This window comes from Pinus tabuliformis, chromosome 6, assembly GCF_031772625.1.
Source record: "Pinus tabuliformis cultivar Carrire ecotype Pingquan chromosome 6, CPIR1, whole genome shotgun sequence".
Classification (NCBI taxonomy): domain Eukaryota; kingdom Viridiplantae; phylum Streptophyta; class Pinopsida; order Pinales; family Pinaceae; genus Pinus; species Pinus tabuliformis.
The window spans coordinates 1,500,207,398-1,500,213,326 of NC_142292.1; positions in this window are offsets into that span (position 1 = coordinate 1,500,207,398).

Below are 5,929 nucleotides of genomic sequence, written 5' to 3' on the forward strand. Positions count from 1 at the left end.
CAAGGGACCCATCTCTTTTAGTTAGAAGGATATCAAGAAAGGGAAGCTGGTTGTTATTTTCAATTTCAATAGTGAATTTTATATGGTGAGAGAGACTATTTAAGTGATTGAGGAATAGGTCAAGTTTTTCTTTTCCATGACTCCACTTGGCAAATATGTCGTCTACAAACCTTTTCCATTCTTCAGGGGTGTATGAAAATTGGCAACAAGAAATTGCTAAAAATAGAAGTGCTAAAAATATCACTGCTAAAAATAGCAGTTTGGGCATCAGTGCTAGATTGGGCAATAGGGAATGAAAAATGTAAGTGCTAAAAATAGAAGTTCTATTTTTAGCAGTTTTGGTTGGATTCCTATTTTTACGCAGTCCCTGGTCTAAAATAGGAAGTAAAATTCAAATTCGGTCTTACTAGTAGTTTGAATATTAATTAATTAATTCTCCATGAGTTAATTAGTTAAGGAAAATCAAACTTGAAGTCTTTGTGAGAACATGCAATAATTTCTCCACTGATTGGGTTATGTGTCCTTGATTTGCTCCACTGATTGAGGAATTAAGAATGAGTTCTATATTGAGAGAATTAGTTGACTTAGTTTAACTTAGTCTGAGTATTCTCTCATGGATAACTGATGCATGGCAGTTCAGATAGAGACCTAGTTGAGATCAGAGAAGGGACAATGTACTATCAATTAGATGAGTATTTTTCCTATAAAAGAAGCTCATCCATGATGAGGATTTATCTCCTTTAGGTTTGTGTAGTTAGATCAGAGGTTAGTGAGTGTGTGAAGAGGCCAATTCACACAAGTGGCAGCACTAGACCCCAAGGAAAATTGCACGAAGAAATAGGACGCTTGGAGGGTAGAGGAGAAGGTTTGTGAGAAGACTGTCTATCAGCAGCAGAGGAATTGTACTGAGAGCTAGATAGCTTATGAGCTAAGCCTTTGTGTAATCCAGACTATATTTCCATTTGTATGATAACATAGAGATGGGGTTCTAGGTAGGTGCTTTCCCCGGGTAAATTCTTCTGTGTTATGTGTGATTGATTCCTTCTTATCAGTTATATGTGTTCTTATTGATGTTGCTCATTGTTGATTAAGCTTCCGCTAAATTGTTTGTAGAAGTAGATCAAGTGTTTTTATTTAGTACATTGCATTACCAGGTTGATCTACAGGTGGGAAAGTTCTACATGGTATCAGAGCTAGCTGATTTGTAGAAAAATTCTACAGACCCTACTAAAATTCAATTAAGAAAATAATATGTAACATTTTCTACCATCTCCTCATGCTCTAGATGTAGTAGAGACGTAGATATGCTTCTCAGAAGAAATATATTTGGGGCATATTCGCCCCAAATTTATTCTCGCTCATCCAAATTTTTTATGAAAAAAGTCAATGAATCTCCTTCCACCTTGAAATAGGAAGTCTTTGGCTAATAATAATGTATTTCTTTTAATTGGTTTGTTGTAAACAATGTCAATGGATAGGAAAGTCTGCCACCTTGTTACTTCCCATTGCATTTAGGAGAGAAATGGCATGGCTATCTCACCCCATGCACTCGCACATGTAAATTGTCTTCACATCCCTTTTCATTAAGATGACGTCTCTCATTCATATTGTGAACTGTTGACCCTTTTGTCATAGCTCAATGTTTTTCTGCAACTTCAATGGTGTTTACCAACCGTGGGTGGAATATTTTCACCGTGACACTTGCTTTGTGGACATTCTAGTGCATGGAGGTACTAGTCCCCTAGAGGTTGGCCTTCATGGTACACTCTATGACAACAATTCCAGCTTGGAGTTGGGAGATAATTATAGTCATAGTGAGCCCTTGGATTTTGGAATTTGTTGTAGCGGGATTCTAATGTAGAATGGGTGGTATTTGGAGAAGAATCATGTGTTTCCTATAGTAGCTCAATGCTTGGTGAGCTGACATTATGCTATAAATCTTTGTATTTCCAATCTTTGAAGAATTTTTAGCATGTTTATATTTGCATGGTGGAATTTGGTTTTCAGTTTGCAAATCATCTCGATGGTGAGGAAACTAATTGGCATGCCCAAGGTTTTATGGTTGATTGACCCTTCTTAGAGCTATCCTTTGTAAGCCCCTCCTTTTCCATTGTTAGCTAATACCATTCCTCGGCTAGCCTTGAAGTAAGCCATGAAGTTTCCTATGACTTTGTCCTAATTTGTTTCCATTTTCCTCACTGGTCTTCCCCTATTCAAAGGGTTTCTTTCATTGTGCTTACCTTTCCTTTGAGTGTTATGCCCCATCAGCGTAGGCACCTTCACCAATGGTTTGGAGGTCGAGGCCCTGAAGGAAGACCTTGGGCTCAAACACAAGTTCAAATAGCTATGGCTATCTTCCATTCCTCCACTCTGCCTAAAATCTAAGAGGAAATTCACAAGTTAGAAGCTTTAACCACTAATGATTACCAAGCCCACTCTGACTCTGAAATCTAAATTGAATTAGCTAGTCGTGTCCTTAACCCTAGCCATACCAGGGTAAGGCAGAGCTAATACCTCAATTTCATAAACTTCTGTTGGAAAATGAAGATGGTCCTTGATAGGGTAATTAAAGAAAAGTGTGAGGAAGAAAATGAAATCATAGCATGCCTTAATGAAATGTGACGAGTCTAATGCCACCACTGCTCTTTCTTAGCCAACTTCATTGCTCACATGGCACACATAGAAGGTCATCTACAATGCAGCCTCAAGCCTACAACTCCAACAGGCACAACTACTTAGGATTCAACACAGGTAACATCCTATGATGATTGATATTTATGTGACCTTTTGTCTTATGTTTTTTACGTTTAGTAAATTAGTTTCTTCTGTTATCAGGAAATATAGTGTCTATGCAGAGCTGCTAGTCCCACTCAGACAGGTAGCTATCTTAGAAACAAACAGATTAAAGTTACTTTCATTTTCCTTTATGAGAAGTAGATAGGTGAAGATAAAAGAATACCAAACTCGATCTTTCGCTTGGTTCTCTGCTTGTTCCTTCTCCCCTTTGATAGATCTTTGTCGTTCCTCCTTTGACCACTCCACTTCAAAGAGTACCTGTGTTGGGTCCCTATAATACTAGTGATTACCCCATTACTATTGTAGTTATACCCCTTATTTATATTGTTGTGCCCCTATTACCCCCATGTTCTTATTTCTGTGCCCCATAGAACCCCTCTATTGTTATTTTTGTGGCTTTATATTATTATTGTTAGGTCGGCTGGATTTTAGTGTGACTCCTTAGACTCCTATATATAGAAAGGAGGTTTTGTCATTTGTATCATCCAATAATTGTTCATTTATGTGATGTAAAGGAGGTTGCCCCCTCGAAGAGGCTAAATTATAAGGTGTTGATCTATCTTTTCTATCTTTTCTTGAGCTGGTTTCATAACATTTGGTATCAGAGCTTTGGATTCTAGGGTTTCGCTTCTCCAAACAGGTCATCGTGGCATATTTGCTATAACTTTTTTTCTATGACGTTTCAGAAGTCGTAAAAAGAACCCATTTGAGAAGAAATCACGCTGAACGTTGGGTTCAAATTTCAGAGCTTTTCGCGAGATATTTGTGGAGATATGATCTGAGGAAGCTGGTCTTTTTTGCAGAATCCAGAATTACATTCAAAACATGTGACCTAGGGAAAATCGTCATAACTTTCTCTCTAGGGATTGGATTGAAATTTCATAAGAAGGTACAGAAAGAGGATGGAATTTAGTTTCTTGTATTCATGTTTGAGATCCAAAGGTTGAAACAGTGACTCGTCGCACGTTGTACAAGTTCGCTCCACTGAATTAGTCTAGAAGCAAGTCACTGTGGGAGATTTCACATAACGCTTCCTTGGAAAATCAAATTTGGGTCAGAATTGTGGCATTGGAAAGAGGATGCAAAAGGCTACTACAGGTCATAATTTTAGAACTGGATGATCTGAAATTACAGAGATATATCAGATTCAATATCAGGCTTCTACAAAATGAAAAAAGGTGTGTAGTTTTTTTTTAATTTTTGCGTAAGCTTGGTTTAACAGAATTCAAAGGGCATAGTAAAGTATTATTATCGGTAACTGATGCCCCGAGGAAAGAAAATGCAAACACCTAGTAAGGAACCTGAAAGCTCTAGCATGACTCATGAAGAAGAGGAAGAAATGCTACATGATATATCAAAATTACAAGAACAAGTGCAACAAATGTCACGCTCACAAAAGCTAACAGAAGCTAAGATAAATGGCGTGGAATCTAAGATAAATGACGTGGAATCGAAGATAAATGGCGTGGAATCTAAGATAAAGGGCATGTAAGCTAAGATGGATGATTTGAAGACAGATTTGAAGAGAGACATGGCAGATTTGAAGATAGACATGGCAGATTTGAAGACAGATTTGACAAATTTTCTACAAGAAATACTTACTAATGGTGAAAAGGTTGTAAAGGAAACTCATGATGTGAAAAAAAGTAATGTTAATCATGATTCCATAGACTCTAATGTTGGATCGAAGACCCACCATATTCCAAAAATTGATATGAGGAAGTTTGATGGCAAGGATCCCGCCACATGGATATTACAGATGGAGCAGTTCTTTGATCTCAATAATGTGCAAAACACACAAAAGGTACGTATGGAAACTGTATATTTGGAACCAAATCAGTTTGTATGGTATCAATGGCTTTGCTCTCGTAAACAATTTATCACTTGGGCAATTTTTACGGAAGAATTGATAGCACATTATGAAGATACAAAAAGCAACACTTTTTTTAGCCAATTGATAAGTCTCAAACAAAAGGGTTCAATAATGGAGCACATTGAGGAGTTCCAAAAATTGAACATAAGGGTAAAAGATATTCCAGAGGAGCATAGGATTGATGTGTTCATAGGGTCTTTAAAGGATAATATCCAACATGATGTTCGCCTTTGGGAACCTGATTCATTAGAGAAGGCATTCAGGTTAGCAAGAAAAATGGAAAGCAAAATTATGGCAACTAGGAAGCATACCACTCACAACTATAAAGACGGAAGTGTTGTTGCCCCTAGTCTTCCACAACCTATAAGGTTGACACCACAACAATTGGAAGAAAAAAGAGCAAAAGGGCTTTGTTACAGTTGTGATAGCAAATACACTAAAGGTCATAAGTGTGCTGAGAAGAAATTATTCTACATAGATTGTGAAGAGGAAGAAGAAAAGGAGCAAGAAAGGTCAAAAGAAGAAGATATACTCCAGGAAAAAAGCCTAGATGAAGAACAAATAAATCCGACCATATCTTGTAATGCATTGGTGGGAATTACCACTCCTCAAACCATCAAGATAGAAGGACAAATCAAGAAGAAAAAGGTAATAGTGTTGATTGATTCAGGAAGCACCCACAATTTTATTCATTGTAGGGTAGCAAAAGAATTGAATTGCTTCCTATATCCAGCACCAGAGTGTCAAGTGATGATTGCAAATGGAGGAACAATAAATTGCTCTGGAAGGTGCCATAATATCAAGCTATCCATGGGAGAATATGTATTGACTAGCCCAATGCTTTCCATTCCAATGGGAGGTGCTGATGTTGTACTAGGAGTCCAATGGCTACAATCCTTGGGTACAATAGCTTTTAATTTTCAAGAACTTTTCATCAAATTTTCTACAGAAGGAAAGGAAGTTGAATTAAGGGGTATTGCAGGGAAACCAGGAAAGATAATCAGCTCTAATGGTATGACAAAGCTTCTAAAAAAGGAGCAAAGAGGTGTAATTGCACAATTATGTTCGCTAGATGTTTCCACATCGGAATCATCTATTTCTCCAGATCTCCAAAAAGTCATGGACAATCATTCCAAGGTATTTGAGACTCCCAAAGGTCTCCCACCTATGCGTGATCATGATCATGCTATTCATCTGATTCCAGGAAGTGTTCCTCCAAACATCAGGCCGTACAGATATCCCTATGTCCAAAAAAGTGAA